Here is a 20,115-nt window from a genome sequence, read left to right as displayed (position 1 = left end):
CTGGAGTCCTCCAAAGAAACCCTGTGGGTGACAATACAAGGCCTGAAAGGAAATGTGCTACTGGGGAAGTGTTATCACCCTCCGGATCAAAATGATGCCAGTGACTGGGAGTTGCAGAAGGAAATTAAGGAGGCGTCAAGGAGTCGCAGGGCAGTAATAATGACTTCAATTACCCACACATAGACTGGGTAAATTCACAGTCACGTCAAATTCTAGATACGCTGAATGACTGTGCCCTAGAACAGTTGGTCTTTGAACCAACCAGAGAGAAAGTGACCTTGGAATTAATCCTGTGTGGCACCCAGGACCTGGTGTCTGATGTCACTGACTTTAGGGAACACTGATCACAGTGTGATCAAATTCAGCATACATGCAGGGAGAGAATCACCAAGGAAGTCTAACACAGACACTTTGAATTTCAGAAGGGGAAACTTCTCCAAAATGAGGAGAACAGTGAAAAGAAATCTGAAAGGGAAAAATCAGGAGAGTCACTTCGCTCAAGAATGCATGGAGTTTATTCAAAACCACAATACTAGAAGCCCAATAAGACTGTATACCCAAAAGGAGGGAAAGTACCACTAAGTCCAGGATGCCAGCATGGTTAACAGGTAATGTCAAGAAAGCCATAAAAGGGCTAAGACTTCCTTCCAAAACAGGAAGTCCTGTCCAAATGAAAAGAACAGAAAGGAACACAAACTCTAGCAAAAGAAATGCAAGGTGACAATAAGGGAGGCGAAAATAGTTTGAGGAACATTGAGCTAAAAGCATCAAGGGGGAGAACAAAAACTTCTTTAAATACAGAAAGCAGGAAACCTGTCAGGAAGGCGGTTGGATCATTAGACAATGAGGGGGTGAAAAAGATTGCTGAGGATATGGAGGTTGCAGAGAAGCTAAATGAGTTCTTTGCATCTGTCTTCATGGCAGAGGATACTGAGCATATAACTGTTCCTGAACTTTTCGGGGATGGAGGCTAATGAACTGAGTCAGATAGAAGTGACAAGAGATGATGTCCTAAACTGTCTGGAAAAACTGAAAAATAGCAAATCGCCAGGGCCGGATGGCATCCATTCAAGAGTCCTCAAATATCTTGAATGTGAAATTGCCGACCTCCTTGCTAAAATATATAACTTATCCCTGGAATCAGGCTCTGTACAGGAGGACTGGAAAGTAGCCAATATAATGCTGATTTTCAAAAAGGGATCCAGGGGAGATCCGGAAAATTACAGGCCGGTTAGCTTAACGTCTATTCCAGGCAAATTGATGGAAAGCATACGTAACGATAAAATTGTAAAGCACATAGAAGAGCAGGCCTTGCTGGGAGAGAACAAGCATGGCTTCTGCAAAGGTAAATCTTGCCTCACCAACCTTTTGGAGTTCTTTGAGAGTGTCAACAAGTGTGTGGATCAAGGTGATCCAGTTGACACAGTATACCTGGACTTCCAAAAAGCTTTCGACAAAGTTCCTTATCGAAGACTCCTGAGAAAACTTAGCAGTCATGGAATAAGGAGACAAGTACATGTGTGGATTGCTAACTGGTTGAAGGACAGGAAACAGAGGGTAGGGATAAATGGAGTTTTCACAATGGAGGGAAGTAAGAAGTGGGGTCTCCCAGGGATCTGTACTGGAACTGATGCTTTTTAATTTATTCATAAATGATCTAGAACCAGGGGTAAGCAGTGAGGTGGCCAGATTTGCAGATGATACCAAACTATTTAGAGTAGTGAAATCCAAAACAGTTTGTGAGGAGCCCCAAAAGGATCCCTCCAAACTGAGTGAGTGGGTAACACAATGGCAAATGCGGTTCAATGTTGGCAAGTGTAAAGTGACGAAAAACCCCAACTTCAAGTATACGTTGATGGGATCTGAGCTGTCAGTGACTGACCAGGAGAGGGATCTTGGAGTTGTGGTGGACAGCTCGTTGAAAGTGTCGACAATGTGCAGCAGCTGTGAAAAAGGCCAATTCCATACCAGGGATCATTACGAAGGGGATTGAAAATAAAAATGCTCATATTATAATGCCCTTATTCAAAACTATGTTGCGGCCTCACCTGGAGTACTGCATACAATTCTGATCACCACATCTAAAAAAGGACATTGTAGAACTAGAAAAGGTGCAGAAGAGGGCAACCAAGATTATCAGGGGCCTAGAGCACCTTTCTTAAGAGGCAAGGCTACAACACATGGAGCTATTTAGTTTAGAAAAAAGATGACTGTGAGGAGACATGATAGAGGTCTATAAAATCATGCATGGTATAGAGAAAGCGATTAAAGAGAAATTCTTCTCCCTCTCACATAACACTAGAACCAGTGGTCATCCCATGAAATTGATTGCTGAGAAATTTAGGACCAGCAAACAGAGGTACTTTTTCACACAATGCATAACCAGCTGACGGAGCTGCTATCGGAGTTGGTGTTGGAGTCACCCAGACCTTTGGTTCTGGGTGACTTCAATATCCATTGTGAGGCTGACTTGTCTGGTGCGGCTCAGGAGTTCATAGCGGCCATGACAACTATGGCCCTATCCCAACTAGTTTCAGGACCAACTCATATCGCTGACCACACACTTGATTTGGTCTTTTGTTCAGATCAGGGGGTTGTTCCGTAGGTGCAGGATCCTGTGGTTTCCCCATTGTTATGGACAGACCACTACCTGGTTAAGGTTGGTTGCACAGCCACAACCCAGCCCTGCAGGGGTGGAGGATCTATTAAGATGGTCCACCCAAGAAGGCTGTTGGATCCAGTAGGATTCCAAAAAGCCTTGGAGGGTTTTGATGTTGGTCCTGCCAGTGATTCTGTCGATGCCCTGGTGGGAACCTTGAATAGGGAACTCACAAGGGCAGTAGACATGATCGCTCCTAAGCGTCCCTTCCGATCTGCTTTAAAAGTGGCCCCTTGGTATTCAGAGGAGTTACAGGGTCTGAAGCAGCAAGGTAGGCGACAGGAGCGCAAGTGGAGGAGAACTCGGCTTGAATGTGACAGGACACAGCATAGAGCCCATTTGAAGGTCTATGCGGAGGCGGTGTGTGTGGCAAAAAAACAATTCTGGTCTGCACGCATTGCTTCTGTGGGTTCACATCCAGCAGAGCTGTCCCGGGTTGTGAGGAGTTTGATTCAGGCACCTTCCAATTCAACCAATCCCCAGGGACTTTGTTCTGCTGCAATGCTTTTAATGGGTTCTTGGTGGACAAAATCTCCTTTATTCGGGCCGACTTGGACTCCACTGTTTCTGCAGAGTCTATTAAGGTGGTGCCCAGCAATCCCTCTTGCAGTATTAGATTGGATCAGTTTCAATCTGTGATGGCTGAAGACGTGGACAAGCTGCTTGGGGCGGTGCGGAGAACCAATTGTTCTCTGGACCCTTGCCCGACTTGGCTGCTTTTATCTAGCAGGGAGATTGTTGTGGATAGCTTAGTTAATATCATTAACTCATGGCTGAGGGAGGGTAGGATGCCTCCTTGTTTGAAGGAGGCAATGATTAGACCACTTCTTAAGAAGCCTTCCCTAGATCTCTCAGTGATGGACAGTTATAGGCTGGTCTCCAATCTCCCATGGTTGGGTAAGGTGATTCAGAGAGTGGTGGCTAACCAGCTCCAGGCAGTTTTGGAGGAAACCGATTATCTAGACCCATTTCAAACTGGCTTTAGAGCGGTCTATGGGGTTGAGTCTGCGTTGGTCATCCTGATGGATGACCATTACCGGGGAATCAACAGAGGGAGTGTGACTCTGTTGGTTCTTTTGGATCTCTTTGTGGCATTCGATTCCATCGACCATGGTATCCTTCTAGATCGCCTGGGGGAATTGGGGATAGGAGCCACTGCTCTGAAGTGGTTCCGTTCCTATCTCTCAGGCAGATTCCAGATGGCGGAGCTTGGTGACAGTTCCTCTTTAAAACAGGAGCTATTACATGGAGTCCCTCAGGGCTCCATTTTGTCACCAATGCTTTTTAATGTGAAACCGTGAAACCGCTGGGTTTCAATGTGAAAACGTGGAACCGCTGGGTGAGTTCATCAGGAGATTTGGTGCAGGGTGTTATCAGTATGATGATGACACCCAAATCTATTTCTCCTTATCATCAATCATCATCCTCATCATCAGGAAATGGCATTCACTCCCTAAATGCCTGCCTAGAGGCAGTAATGGGCTGGATGAGGGATAACAAATTGAAGCTGAATCCAAGCAAGACGGAGGTGCTCATTGTGGGGGATCAGAATTTAAGGGATGAGTTAGATCTTCTTGTGCTGGATGGGGTTACACTCCCCCAGAAGGAACAGGTACACAGCTTGGGAGTGCTCTTGGATCCAGACCTCACCACGGTATCTCAGGTGGAGGCTATGGCCAGGAGTGTTTTCTATCAGCTTCGGCTGATTCGACAGCTGCATCCATTCCTTGAAAAGAATGATCTCAAAACAGTGGTGCATCAGCTGGTAACCTCCAGGCTCAACTACTGCAATGCGCTCTACGTGGGCTGCCTTTGTACATAGTCCGGAAACTTCAGTCAGTTCAAAATGCAGCAGCCAAATTGGTCTCTGGGGTAACCCAGAGATACCATATCATGCCTGTCTTAAAACAGCTGCAGTCGATGCCGATATGTTTCCAAGCAAAATACAAAGTGCTGGTTATTACCTTTAAAGCTCTGAACAGCTTGGGTTCAGGTTACCTTAGAGAGCGCCTTCTTCGGTATTATCCCCATCACTTGATGAGGTCATCTGGAGAGGTCCGTCTCCAGTTACCACCAGTACGTCTGGTGGCGACTCGGAACCGGGCCTTTTCTGTACTTGCTCCTGATCTATGGAATGCACTCCCAGCAGATATCTGCAGTTTAGGCTTGCTGTCGGCCTTTAAGAGAGCCCTGAAAACCTATTTATTTGGCCTGTCCTTCCAAGGCTTGTAAAGTGTTGTTGTTTTTAAATGTATTTTAATTGGTTTTAAATGGTTTTAATCATTTTTGAATTGTTTTTATATTGCTTTTAGCATTGTTTGAGTTGTGGGTTTTATATCTTTTTAAAAAGTGGTTGTACACCACCCAGAGTCTCTGGATGGGGCGGTTTATAAATGTAATAAATCAATAAATCAATCAACTTATCTGCCACAAGATGTGGTGACAGCCAACAACCTGGATGGCTTGAAGAGGGTTTTGGATAACTTCATGGAGGAGAGGTCTATCAATGGCTACTAGTCAAAGGGCTATAGGCCACTTCCAGCCTCAAAGGCAGGATACCTCTGAGTACCAGTTGCAGGGGAGTAACAGCAGGAAAGAGGACATGCCCTCAACTCCTGCCTGTAGGCTTCCAGCAGCATCTCGTAGGCCACTGTGTGAAACAGATTGCTGGACTAGAGGGGCCTTTGGCCTGATCCAGCAGGGCTGTTCTTATGTTCATATACTTTGCCCCTAACCTGGAAAAATTCCTGTTTCAGCCATGTGAAACACCAAACAGGACTATCTGTATTTATGGTCTCCCTGACCTCATCATCTGTGTTAAAAAATGATTCAGAACCTAATATTGCTGCTCTTACCCTGTTTGATACCTGGGGAGAGTTGAAGATCATGTGTTTCTCAAATCAAGTAGAATGTCCAATGTATGGACAGGACCATAACTTTCAAAAAAACTATACATTAAACTTTAGGAGAATCACCTATTCTCAGCTTTATTCTTCAATCATATCACTAGAACCCAAATAAAATACAAGTTGTTTTGGTAAAAACTAATCTGTCTACTTTCCTATCACTATAATCTTAACTGATAATTACTATCCTCAAAAATTATCCAACTTCAGCCTTAAACATTCACATATCTACTATCTTGAATTGGGGTGGACAGCATCACAAATTACACCATTGGTATCCCTATGTGTCACTCATTACAACTGTGCCAAATCTGGTTCAAATCAGCTAGGCAGTCCAGAAGTTTGCCCACTTCTGACTCAAACATTCACATGTCCATCATCCTGAATTGGGCTGGATGACATCATCAAGAACTGCACCACAACTGCAAACTTGATACACACACACACTGCTGAGGGATCTCATAAATTTACTTTCCTTAGGGAAAGTAGGGTAATAACATAAGGACATTTAAAACTATACAAAAGGTCTGCATGTTCAGAGGGTTTCTAACCAAACCATTTTAAAAACAGAAATATTATAGGCAAGCCAAATAAAAATACTCGGGTTCTGAATTCTGTCAGATTTGCTTCATTTTCTTCCTTTTGTGTGTGAAACTAATTCATTCATTTAAAGCATTTCATTAACTTTCTTGTTTTGGGGTAGGTCAGCTGGTTTGTCTGTCAATCAGATTTCATCAAGTGTTATACCTTTAACACTCCTTCCATAAAAGCTTCAAATCAAACTGCAAAGGGAAATTTTTCCCTTCATGTTTATTGTTGACTGCTTTGAGTGAACAGAAGCTGCTCTGTTTCGAAACAGAAGGTAGACTGTTCATACAAAGACTGAATTACTATGAGCTGGTAAAACCAAACTATGCAGCAGGAGGGGAAATGCCACTTTGTTTCAAGATCACAAAATTGAAGATGGAAAAATTATACGCTTGAGGCTGTGTTACTTTTGGGTTTTTTTTAACATTCTTGAACAGCAACACTTGGTTCTAATCCACTAAGCAAATTGTTGTTCCTTACTAACTATACAACATGCTGTTCTCTGGGAAGTGGTACACTCAGCTGGGGAGGGGGGGAGTAGAGCACATACTATCCACTTTTGCAATTTCTACTGGTAGTAGAAACTTGGTATCAAGTAGGCAATTTTTGCTTTCTTTATCACCCTTGCCAAAAAAGGAGAGGAGAGCCCAATTTTTTGCAAGAATTCTTTTTTTTATAAAAAATACTGCATTTGTTTCTTAGAAGATCTGAACAAAATGGAATACCTTTGCAGAAGGTTACTTGCAAGTTTGCTCCCATAACAGTAGTTCAGTAATTTTTATTTTTATTTTTTGTAGAAGCAAGAGTTTCACTAACACCCATCCACTGTATAGCTTCTCAGTCAAGGAAAATACTTCACTACATAGGTCATACTACACAGAGTGCATTGAGCTTGATACAGTCTGAATTGTGTGCTGATATCAGGGGCTTTCTGGATTACATTGGTATCGGCTTAATGCATCAGGCAGGGAGATAGGGTGGAGGTCTTGCCTTTACTCAATATCCAGCATTCCCTGGAGAAAGCGGCTACCTAAAAGACAGCAGCAGCTATTCAAGTTGCCACCTTTACCTTCATCTCAGCCTAGAATGCAATTCTGGGGAAGAAAATGACCACACCCTACAGGACATGGCCATTCTCTCCCCCAGTTTTGCACTAGGAAAATGATGCAATGTATTGCTATTGCATTCTGCCCTGGTGCATTCTAAGCTGAGAAGATGAAGGGAAAGGTAGCAATTTGAACTGCTGCTGCCTTTTGTACAGCTACTTTCTTCAATGAACACTAGATCTTCAGTAAAGGAGTTCCCTCTCATCTTCCTATAGATCTGATGCAATGCCATAATGACGTGGCATTAATGTCTAAATTTGTTATTGAGCACATACGGATGATATGGATTATCTGAACCCTTTTCAATCTGGTTTCCGCCCTGGATATGGAACTGAAACTGCCTTAGTCGCTCTAGTAGACGACCTACACCAGGAGCTAGACGGGGGGAGCGTGTCCCTGTTAGCTCTGCTCTAAGCAGCATTTGATACCATCGGCAATGGTATCCTTCTGGACCGCCTCTTGAGTATAGGAATTGGAGGTACTGCTCTTGAGTGGCTTCAGTCCTTTCTTGAGGGGAGGGCCCAAAAGGTGGTGTTGGGGGACTATTGCTTGGCTCCATGGCCATTGGGCTGTGGGGTCCCGCAGGGTTCAGTTGTGTCACCCATGCTGCTTAATATCTACATGCAACCGCTGGGAGAAGTTATCTGGGGATTTAGACTGCGTTGTTAGCAATATGCAAATGACACTCAGCTCTATCTCTCCCTGTCACCTGATCCTAGGGAGGAGGTGGATGCCCTGAATCGAGAATTGGTGGCCATGATGGGTTGGATGTGGGCTAATAAACTGAGATTGAATCCATACAAGATAGAGGTAATGTTGGTCAGTAGGAGAGTCAATCAGGTTGAGGAGACTCTACCTGTTCTGGATGGGGTTGTGCTCCCCTTGAAAGAGCAAGTATGCGCCTTGGGGGTATTGCTGGACCCAGCACTGCTTTTAAAAGCTCAGATGGAGGCCGTGGCCAGAAGTGCCTTTTTTTTTTTGCATGGCTTCAGCTACTGCGCCAGCTGCGTCCCTTTCTCCAGAAGGTAGATCTGGCCACAATCACCCACGCCTTAGTCACATCACGACTGGATTACTGTAATGCGCTCTACATGAGGCTGTCCTTAAATAATATTCAGAAACTGTAGCTAGTGCAAAATGCAGCAGCTAGGATTTTATCTGGAGCTGCCCGCTGGGATCACATCACACCCATTTTGAAAGAGCTGCAATGGTTGCCAATCTGTTTCTGGGTCCAATTCAAGGTGCTGGTTTTGACCTTTAAAGCCCTTAATAGTTTGGTCCCTGATACCTGAAGGACCGCCTGCTCCCAAAGGTTGCTGCCTGCTTGACAAGGTTGTCTTGGGGGGGGGGACTCTGCTCTGGGTGCCGACAATGAGGGAGGCTCGGCTGTCGTGGATGCAGGACAGGGCCTTCTTGGTTGTTGCCCTAGACTCTGGAATACTCTCCCAGTGGCCATCCACTCCTCAGTCTCCATCACAGTTTTTAGCAAGCATGTGAAATCTTGTGAGCACTGTGAGATATTCCCCTCAGGGGATGGAGCTGCTCTGGGAAGAGCAGAAGGTTCCAAATTCCCTCCCTGGCTTCTCCAAGATAGGGCTGAGAGAGATTCCTGCCTGCAACCTTGGAGAAGCCCCTGCCAGTTTGTATAGACAATACTGAGCTAGATGGACCAATGGTCTGACTCAGTATATGGCAGCTTCCTATGAAGCTGCCATATATTTATTCATTCCTATTCAGATGAATAAAAAAATGACCAGAGCATCTGCAATGCATGGGTTTTGTAGCACATTATGGGTTCCTCAATTTAGTCAAGTCAATTCAGAAAACATTCACTGAAGCCAGAAAGCTTTAAAAAAACATTGCTCTAAGATAAAGGTGGGGCACCTCAAATTTGTGAGCAAAATCCCATTCTTTTTGCATTTCCACTTTTGTTCCTACAACAACCCCTCCACCATGGGTCTATTGGTTAGTTGTCCTATCTTTTGTTGGTCCTGTCCAAATATCTGACGCATGGAGCTCATTGGCACTGAGTGGCTTTTTAAAGGGAACACTGTCAGAATACACCTTAAGAAAATGTCTCCCCTTGGAGGAAGAGGGTGGCAGGGTGACTCCTTAAACAGCTTCTGAATGCATTCCCAGAATTCCCATGCAGCTGCAAAGATAAAGTTTGCAAGATGCAGGGTGGATTTGATTTAAATCAAACTGCTTTAAATCACGATTTAAATCACTAGCAGGGTGGATAAAAATAAAAAAAATCCAGTTTAAATTAAAAAAATCCGATTTTTTTGATTTAAATCCGATTTTTTTGATTTAAATCCGATTTTTTTTATTTAAATCAGATTTTTTTTTATTTTTATCCACCCTGCTAGTGATTTAAATCGTGATTTAAATCGTGATTTAAATCAGTTTGATTTAAATCAAATCCACCCTGGCAAGATGCAAGAGAGAAAAGCTATGAGTGGGGATAACAGGGTGGCAGAACATACACTGCGTGTGGAAGGACCGTAGGTTCTCTGTCAAATGCAGCCAAATGATCTCGGGTAGCAGTACTAGGAAAGACCTCTGCCTGATATCTTGTAGAGTCAATGCCATTAGTGGAAGGAAACCACAGGGCTCTGTGGGCACCAGGAGCCGAAATCAACTTGACGGCACACTTTACCTTTATGAGACTAGAGAGAGAACAATGATCTGACTCAGCATAGGACAGTTTAATAAGAAAGCCTCATTTTCACTAACCCAAAAAGGTAAAAGTGGTGTTGGAAATAAGGAATCTCTGTGTTCCAACTAAGTGAAGACTGAATCTAAATAAGATAGAGGTGCTCATTGTGGGAAGTCAGGAGACAATTTGGATATGTCTGTCCAGGATGGGGTTACACTCCCCCAGAAGGAACAGGTACACAGTCTGGGAGTACTTCTGGATCCAAACCTTTCTGGTATCTCAGGCTGAGGCAGTGGCCAGGAGTGATTTATCAGCTTCAGCTGATATGCCAGCTTTGTCAATTTCTTGAGACGAATGACCTTAAAACAGTGATGCATATGTGGCTAACCTCCAGGCTCAACAACAGCAATGTGCTATACAATAGGCTGCCTTTGTACATAGTCTGGAAACTGCAATTGGTACAAAATGCAGCAGCCAGGCGGGCCTCAAGGGAAACCTGAGACCACACTGCTCCTATTTTAAGGAACTAAACTGGCTGCCAATATGTTTCTGGGCAATATACAAAGTGTATTACCTAAAAAGCTCTAAATGGATTTGGATCAGGATATTGAAGAGAATGCCTCCTGGTGACAACTGTAGGTGCCACCGATGAGCTGGTGGCAACTATAGATGGACCTCCCCAGACTATCTCAACAGGCAATGGGGTTCATGATAATCTGGGGAGGTTCATCTATGGTTGCCACCAGCTCATCTAATGGTGACTCATAGCTGTCCCAGAGCTACAGAATGCACTTCCTAGCAGAATAAGAGCCCCACCATCTCCATTTAAAAAGCACTTAAGATGCACTTTTTCAATGAAACTTTGAGTTAAATCTTGTATTCATTTTATATTTTATACTGATTTTAAATGTTTATATGGTTTTAACTTTGTGCTATCATAATCGTGTAAACTGCCTAGAAACTTGAATTTTGGTGGTACGTACATGTGAAATAAATAATAAATATCTGGCATGTAAATGACAGCCTAATAATCTCAGTGTTCTGTTGTTTTAAAATCACATTTGTCACAAATGGATGTGAAGTTTGGAATCTGAAGACAAGACTATCTTTTTCTTTGCTGTTTTCACAAGTGACACTCAAAAGCAGTTTGCTACATTCCACAACTGTAATTCAGATTATTGCTACTACATTCAATAACTGCCTGTCTTCCCATATTAATATCCCATATTAAACAAAGTTCACACATTACACATTCCAGATTTCACAACATAAACATTCAAAAGCCATGAAGCAAGACTGATCAGAGAGGTGAGCTCAGTGCTGAAGGCCATGAGTCACCTGAGCACCAACTCAATGACACTCTTTCCTTTATATTAGCACAAAGAAATTGTCCCAACCTTGTGGTGAACGGGTCTATATGCATGACAGACTATATCTATATCTATATCTATATCTATATCTATATATATACACACTGTGTGTCTCTCTGTGTGTGTGTGTGTGTGTGTGTGTGTGTGTGTGTGTGTGTGTGTGTGTATAAAAATAAAAATAAATATAAATATAAATATATATGAATGAATGAAAATCACCTCCATGTGCTAGCCATAATGTGCATACTGGTCCTTGAGAATAGATATACAGTATGTTTTGCTCATGCAAGGCAGGTCTATCAATGGTTACTAGTCTGGCAGCTATAGGCCACCTCCAGCCTCAGAGGCACAATGCCTCTGAATACCAGTTGCAAGTGAGCAACAGCAAGAAAGAGGGCATGCCCTCACCTATTGCTTGTGGGCTTCCCAGAGGCATCTGGTGGGGCACTGTGTGAAGCAGGATGCTGGACCTGATAGCCCTTGGGCCTGATCCATCAGGGCTGTTCTTATGTATTTTATACATATGAATGCTCAGAATTTGCTGCATTATCAACTTCATACAACAGGTGAGGGGGATTTGGGAGTGAAATTGGTTAACCTGGTATATCTAAAATGGTAAATTTCATGCAACAGAGCAGTTACTTCTGTGTAATTTATGGAACAATTCTTTCCTTATTCACATAGCTGTAGTCAGTCCAGTGCTCTGCCAGTCTCTCTCAGCTCCAACTCATCATACAAGTGGTAACACCTGATCCTAGAGTCTCTTCTATCAGCTGTGAATGCCTTACTGCTTCTCCTTGGGGACAGAGAGAAACATCCATCTCACACTAGCTTTTCAGGGTCAAAACGCATTTCTTTGTTTGGAGAGACTTAAATCACACACATCCTTTTAAAAAAAATAATAGACAACGGTTCCAAATAATGATTTTCCCAGCTGTTGTGAGAAAATCGTTACGTGCAAATCACTTCTGGGTTGGCTTTATATTAGTGACCACAGAAATACTATGAATGAAGAAGGGAGAACGTTGTATACTGTATAGGCTGATGTTCCCAGCTGTGAGCCTTAGGATTTACTTTCAAGAATTAATTGTTTGCAAAATAAGTTCTCAAATAGGGAACATATTCTGATAAAAAATAAAATCTCATTATTACAGTGGTCTAAGGCTACAACGTGCAAGTGTCCGTACATTCAAAAATAGCACCTCAGCACAGTATTAAAGAGTTGAGTCTTATAGCACAATGGCAGCTAGACCACCCTGACAGAGACTTACAAGTGCTTGGCTCTTTTCCCTTGATAATGTTACATTGGCATGACTTACTATGTCAGTAGTAACTCTTGGCAGAAATTTCATTTCTTTTCCCCCTCTGGCTATCTAGTTTGTTTTCTCAAATGGGCTACAACAAGGTATTACCAAAATAAATTAAAAGATAGATATGATTTTTAAAAAACCAAAAAAACCAAAAACAAACCACCATTACACATCTCTGAGAGTCTGTCTGGTAAGTGGGGTGGTTTTCTTTTTAACTCACACTTTCAAATATTTGTTATGCTGTGTTTTAGATAAGAGCACACAGGGAGACAAAAACAGTGAGGGAAGTTGTAGCAGATTTAAACCCAGCCTTTGTCTCAAAGCAAGCTGAATCATTCCCTCCATGTTTGCTCAAAAAAGGCTGTTCCTTTAAAACTTAAAACTATTCCTTTGGTAGTCCAATCGCTCCCACCACGTCCACTCTTTAACAGAGTTTATTCCCCACCTCCGGTGTGGGCGAAATTCCAGGGAAACTCTCCTCCTCTTTGCCAATGGAAAAAACCAAAAAACCCTCCACGTGCAGCTTCCATGTGGTGAGAAAACATGGTAGGTTGCTGAGCAATTAACATTGAAGCATGTTTGCACCAAAGTCAAACCCCTTTTCCTTAGTGAAAAATCCACTCAGAGGCAGGTTAAATACAAAGAACAAAAAGAGAAAAGCTTTATTCAAAATACTACAGACTGCTTCTGTCTGAGGCTCTCAGCTTATAGTTACAGGTAACATAAACACTCAGTACTTGCAAGAGTACTTCAAAAAGCACACTCAGATGATATTGGGGCAGCATAGTTCAAAAATGGTGGTTCCCCAGTTGCAAAGAACACAAATGTAAGAAAATATATAAAGCACCTTTGAGAGTCTAGAAACTTTTGCAATGCCCTGGGCGGACTTGGGCACAGGTTTAGCATTTCTACTGTTACAGATAAACAAACTTAGAACAATTGTAAGGATTGGCAAAGCACACCAAAACTGAAGCCAAAAGCCCTGGCTTCCTTCCCCCTTTCAACTCACCCCAAACTCCAGGAGAGAATTCAAGCCTCCTACAATCCTGTCTCTCAAGGATCTGCACATGTCCTTCCAAGAGAGAATTCTCCAGGCTAGCTGTTGACCATGAGACAACAGCAAGATTCCATCACTCCTCACTAAGCCTTCCACCCATCCTTTCTCACCTCCTGCCTAGAGAGGAGGTTAGAACAAAGTTCTCCTTCTGAGAACAAAGACATGTTTCTCTTCCTGCCACAAAGCCCTCTAGGTCCCACCCACTGTGTACTAAGTGGCTGTTCCCTAGCCTGTCAGTCAGGACTGGGTTCACCTCCAGTTCGCTCTATAGGGTAAGGGAGAGCCAATTGCTACAGAAGTGAAAGTAAAAAAGAAAGCAACTTAAGTTTCCAGAGTACAGAATGCATTTACCAGGAGACGGCATGCAAACACACACACACACCCCACTGTAATAAGCAATCCTTGTTCCAGAGGAACATTCACAACTATCACAACAAAAACTGAGCCATTTTTGGAAGGGCAGTATAGAAATCAAATTAATAATTGCACAGGGAGAATGATTGCCATGAACCCTGCTTCAGGACTTCTCCAACCTTTGGGCTGTGTGGTCCGGGGTGGACGAATGCCTAGAAGTATCCAGATCCTCTCTTACAGAAGCGGGGGTCGGCTTTGAAGGAATTGGGTGGAGTGTACCTGCCCATTCCCGAGCCAGGATGTGTCGCCCAGTAGGGCGCTGGGTAGGATTTCAGAGTTCTGACCTGCTTCTATTGGCCCGCACTGTTCTCTAAGGGTGATTAATCACCTGGTGTTCCAGTCTGCCATGCTTTGTGTAATAGTTAACAAAGTTGTGGCCTTTTTCTTCTATACTAAGTCTACGTGTTTTCTTGAGCTGGGGTCTGGGGACAATGTTTAATTTTTGTTTTAAAATGTTTTTAAATTGTTAGTTGTTTTATTGTTTTTAATTTGTTTTAGCTTTTCATTGTTTTATGAGTTGTTTTAATTGTAAACTGCCCTGAGCCATTTTGGAAGGGCGGTATATAAATTAAATAAATAAATAAATATAATAAATAAATAAATAAATAATAATAATAATAATAATATCACTATTCAACTTGCCCAGCAGCAGTAGGTATGCATGTTTAGAAACCAGACCCCGTTTCCTCTGCTTCCCCATTTCAAGACGTCCAGGTAGTACATCCAGCTGCATTTTGCATAACTCTCTCTCCTTCCCTCCCTCCCTCCCTCCCTCCCTCCCCTTGTCTTCAGTTTAATGTAAGAAAGATTCAGCTTGTTCCTGTGTGGTGGGTACTGTCTGTCATGGAAGGGCAGAGCTTTCTCTTGCAAAGCTATTGTGGAAATTAGTGCAGGGAGAGCTACAGAAGTGAGTCCCATGTATCTATTCAAAGGTAGTGCACTCTATGGTGAACAGGAGCACAAGGTCATAAGCAGTCTCACGGATTGTAAGCTGTCCACTTATGCATGTGTCCAAGCATATCTTCAAATTATAGTTCCCTATCTGAGCTCTACCAAAGAAAACCACAGGGCTCTGTGGGCACCAGAAGTCGAAATCAACTTGACAGCACACTTTACCTTACCTAATCCTAGTTAGTCTTGGACTACAAAAGAGTGCTTAGTCTGGCATATGGTATTTTAAGACTATGAAGGAAGAAAACAAAAAAAATCAAGAAGGATGTAAAGTGCTTCTGTTCTTTCATACAGGGTTGGTGATAAGCAATCGGTGATAAGTCCCAATAGATCATCTGAAGGATACTAGCATAGGCTACAGCTTTCCTTGGAGACTTTCCCCCATCACCTACAGCAATAGTTTTCACACTTTCTCTGTATGTTTCCCAGACTATGGGAAACACCTATATTGGGCAGCAGTGATATAGGAAGGTGCTAAAAGGCATCCTCTCCCACTATGATGGAGGAGGCATCGATATACCCCTCCTGTTTTCTACCAAAGAAAACTACATGGCACTGTGGCTACCAGGAGTTGACACAACTTTACCTTTAGTTTTACCTTCAAGAAGCCTGTCTGCCGAGGAATCCCGACACCGCAAACTATCATTTGCCTTTCCTGAGAAGTCCTGCACTGCTGACTCATGTTTGTATGCAACTCAAAATCCTTCTTAGCATTTCTGCTGGCTAATCTGTCCATTCTGTTTTCTTTTCCATAATACATTTGCCTAAATCGAATGTTGTCTCTTTGCTTTCATCCTAATAAAGCTCATTTTAATTATCCTCTGTTTTCTGAAGCTCTCTCAGTCACTGCTTTTTGTCTCCTACAAATTTAAGTGCCCTCTGCTCAATCATCATTTTACAAGTCTGAAATCCTAACTCTATAATTTGACACTCATAGGGACAAAACTGCATAGCTGAGAGAAAAAGGGGGAAAGAAAATTATGCATTTGACATATTGATTTCATTAAGAGCAAATCTTAAGGTCAGAGGTGTTGCTATAATTGAGTGAAAGGGTTCAAAGAACATGGGCCCCCAGCTCCTGAGGGCCCTCCAGATCCATCTCTCTCTATTTTCTTCATTATCTCCCTCACTCTGGGGGGCTGCCAGAGAGAGGGATGAACACAGGACCCCTTTCCCCTAGCTACACCCCTGCTTAAGGTGAATCACAAGCATATAATGTTTACTACAACAAAAAGGACAATAAGAGCCCATACATGAGCAAACATCTCTAACATTATACAATATGTAAACAGGAAATAGCAAAGGAGTTTTCTATCTTTTAGGGATCACCACTGCACTTTTACAAGGACATGAAGTCACTTTATACAGAGTCAGACCATTGATCCATCCACTTCATTATTACTTATGATGGGCAGCAGTTTCCTAAGGGCTCAGGCAGAGCTTTCTCTCAACTTTACCAGATTTTCTTCTAGAAAAAATATCAGAAATGCTAGTAATTGTACCAGAAACCTTATGTGTGTGAAGTGTGTGCTCTGTGTACCAAGCTATGCATGCTTGTTAGTGCAAATGTGAACCATTTAAAAAAAAAACACCAAAAAACTACTGACATACTGAACAATTGGGATTAGGGGCTGTTGCCTTCATCATGCCCTTGAGGAATCTGGATGGCCACTGGTGGGAACAGAATACTGAACTAGAGGGACCCTTAGTAAGAGACTTCCTAGACCAGATTATGTTCTTTTTCATTTCTGCACACGGAAGCCACTGCAGGGACATGGATGGAAGGCACCCTCTCTGCATCTGGTTCAGAAGGTAAATATGTGAAAAGAGGTATTCTTGCTGGCTTCCCCCAGCTACAAAACTTGCTCCTTTTGAAAACTCACCAAAGTCCAAGCTTGAATACTTTTTCAGGAGTACTGGAAAGTCTACCTGCTGTTTGTGTCTGGCTTTTGAGTAATGGATTGAGTTGAGATTCTGTTTTGCTTAATTTCTCCTGTCCCTCTATTTTGCTTACAGGCTTTCAAAAAAGGGCAACACAGAATAATATAACAAGCGCTCACAATCACAAAGTCATGAGACAAAGAAAAACCATACTTGTTTATATTTAATACATTTATATCCCACCTTTTGAGTGCAAAGCTCCCCAAAATGCCTTACAAACTTTTTTAAAAAAACCTTCAATATAAAATAATTATTAAAAAGAATACCAGGGAAGAGAAGGTTAAAGGCAAACTACCAGAACCCCTCATTTCTCTCCTCTCACAATGCCGACCCGGCTCCAAAGTCTGGGTATGCTGTCTGTGTCACTGATTTGATCTTCCTGGTGCCCCAGAGCAAGAGTAAGGCTCACCCAGGATGAAGAGCAGCCATACCAGTCTGATCGCAGCCTGAAGACACAGCTAAGATGAACAAAGATTAAGAGCCATCTGATTCCAAGAAGCAAATTGACATTAAATTAGTATCTCAGCTTTAGGGAGTACCTGAATCTCGCACAATGTGAAGCACAGAGAGTAGTCTTGGCAGCAGGAACAAAAAAGAGATCCAGAAGGGCAAGAGTCATTAGTCTATTGTTTGTTTGGAGCACTTGAATAAGAGCAGGGAGCATCACAAGTCTTAATTTAATCAAGTATTTGCTTTCAGCCATTTGAGGAACAGTTTCCAAAATGAACACATACCTAACTCTGCCTTTAAAGTAGAAGATCTCAATAAAAGATGCCCCTTCTCGCCCTCAGTGTGCATTGCACAAATTCTGTATGTATGTGCCAACCTGCACAGTGTGAATGATTTTCTGCTTCTCCTGCAGACACTCCCATGCCTCAAGTCCAGCCCAGACCCTGGGCCTACTGCTGGGGGACTGGCAGCCCCAGGATCTCTTTCCATTGTGCTAAGGAGCTAGCTTACTTGGCCCCTTTCCTGAAATTTCCACTTCAGAAAGACCTCAGCAGTTATGGGAAGGAACACGGGTGGCCGGGCGGCAGGGGAGAAAAAAGGCACATTCCGGGCCAGCTGGTATAGACTGTAATGCTATCCTTCTTCATCAGCCCAGTCTGCTTTTCCAGTCTACATTTGGATTGTCCATGTTTCCAGATCAATGTGCATCACACAACTGGAAAGCAACAGGTTTTATTTTGTTCAAGAAATAACTGAGGGGAAAGTTGATTTACCAACATGGGAAATAATACTCCTGCAGAAAATGATGATATTTGAAAACGTCATTTGAGGGACTTTGTACACAAAACCTAACTGCTCTAACAAGCCAAACACAGCTTTTAGTCACCGGTCCACCCAACCTCTTACCATTACTTCTGATTCAGAAGAACTGACACATACCTTAACTGTGGGCACTTTGTTTCATCGATATCTTCTTTTAGATGCAACCCACCTCACTCTGAAGTTTCTAGCAAAAAACACAACCATTCCACACACACTGATTTTAAGCAGAATTTTAAAAAGTAGAATTGTACCCTTTATAACTATCCCCAGATTAAGAGTCTGTAAGTGTATTCTGTAAGTACACTTCCCACTTAATTGGCCTTGTTATCTTCAAGGAGTATATTACATGAGCCCTAAAGTTCCCACTGCCCCTCTTTTTGTTAGAAGATTCCATGTAGCTTAGAAATGTGTATCCATCTATTCATCAAACACAAGGTGAGATAACAAAGAATGATATAGAAGGTCTCACTTTTAGTCTAGATACAGATGGCTGAGACAAAAGCAGAAGCAGAACATGCTTCTCTCCACTGATCCAAGAGAAAGGCTTAATTTGCTGACATGCAAAAACCCCATCTGTTCACTAACACTGACAAATGCAACATATTGCTTTTAGCTATAGTTTACAATTCAGAACTGACAATAGAAGAATAATTAGATGGCTATGTAACTTCCCATCAAGACTTACTTGAGGGGGATTTGCCCGAGTGCTGAAATACCTGTTTAATGCCAAAGAAAAAACTTAGCCCCATACTTTTTAGTCCTAATTCACACATCACTTCTGTCAATATTTTACCTCAAAGCAATTTACAAGAAACTTGAGAGTTTAGTGAACACCAATTCCTTTTGACTGCACTCAAACTACTGAAGATCTTAACTGCTCATGTTGACTAAGCTGTTATTCATAAATGCATAAATACAAATGGCCTCCCATCCCTACTTTTCTTTACAATGTTTAAAAGGACAAAGAAAATGTATTTCAGATTACATTCTGTCCAAACAAGATCATTTAGGGAGGACAGGGGGCAGTCACAGAACCTCTTTGTGCTTCACACTACATGCAATTGCTTCTGAGGAACACCTAGACCTCTCATCATTATGAAGTATACTTAAACAAGTTGTTCTGGTAAGAACTAATCTGCCTACTTTCCTAATTTTTTTCAACTGAATTTGGTCCAAATCGGTTCCTACTTGCACTTCAAATGTTCATGTATCCACCATCTTGAAATGGGGTGGATGACATCACAAGTCACACCACTGAGGTGTCCATGTGTCACTCACTACAACTATACCAAATTTGGTTCAAATCAGTTAGGCAGTTCACAGGTAAGCCCATTTGCACCTCAAACATTCACATGGCCGCCATCTTGAATCAGGGTGGACAACATCATCACCAACTATGCCATTGAGGTATCCCTAAGTGTCCCTACAACTGTAGCAAATTTGGTTCATATTGGCCCATGTATTGTGAGGTGGATAGGGGGTTCAGACACACAGATGGACAGAATGCCAGGTGATCTCATAAACCTAGGGGAAAGTAGGCTAAAAATTACTACAGCAAATGCTCTTAAAGTACACTGCCATTTCTGTTTTGCAATTTAATCTAAGTATATTCAAGAGCAGGCTTTTGAACTATGTCAAATAAATTCTGACATGTGCCTATGGCCCACAATATGGCAGATTATTAACCCTGGAAGAAATTAGGGTACAACATACATTTGAGATGGAATAATAATAATAAACTTTGTGTTCTGTGTCCTGCAATTCCATGTTCCAGATCTGAATCAACCTTAATGAGGACAAGTGCCCTGTAGTACTTCATACCATCCTCTTGTAATATTATTTAAAATTGCAGCTTTTACCAATACATATATTGGGGTACTGG

General features: G+C 42.4%; 1 protein-coding gene and 1 long non-coding RNA gene across 9 annotated transcripts in view; both read right to left on the bottom strand.

The window, feature by feature from the left end:
• KIF21A (kinesin family member 21A) overlaps positions 1 to 20,115 on the bottom strand; it is a 157,431-nt gene that overhangs the window by 117,278 nt on the left and 20,038 nt on the right. The window lies entirely within an intron of this gene.
• LOC128326646 (uncharacterized) lies at positions 17,217 to 18,415 on the bottom strand. Its single transcript, XR_008308167.1, has 3 exons — positions 18,351 to 18,415; positions 17,501 to 17,535; positions 17,217 to 17,419 (listed from the first exon to the last, which is right to left on the bottom strand). It is a non-coding gene; the product is annotated as an uncharacterized LOC128326646 (long non-coding RNA).

This window comes from Hemicordylus capensis, chromosome 5 (assembly GCF_027244095.1).
Source record: "Hemicordylus capensis ecotype Gifberg chromosome 5, rHemCap1.1.pri, whole genome shotgun sequence".
In the NCBI taxonomy this organism is placed as follows: Eukaryota; Metazoa; Chordata; class Lepidosauria; order Squamata; family Cordylidae; genus Hemicordylus; species Hemicordylus capensis.
This window is presented reverse-complemented; position numbering and strand designations above follow the sequence as displayed.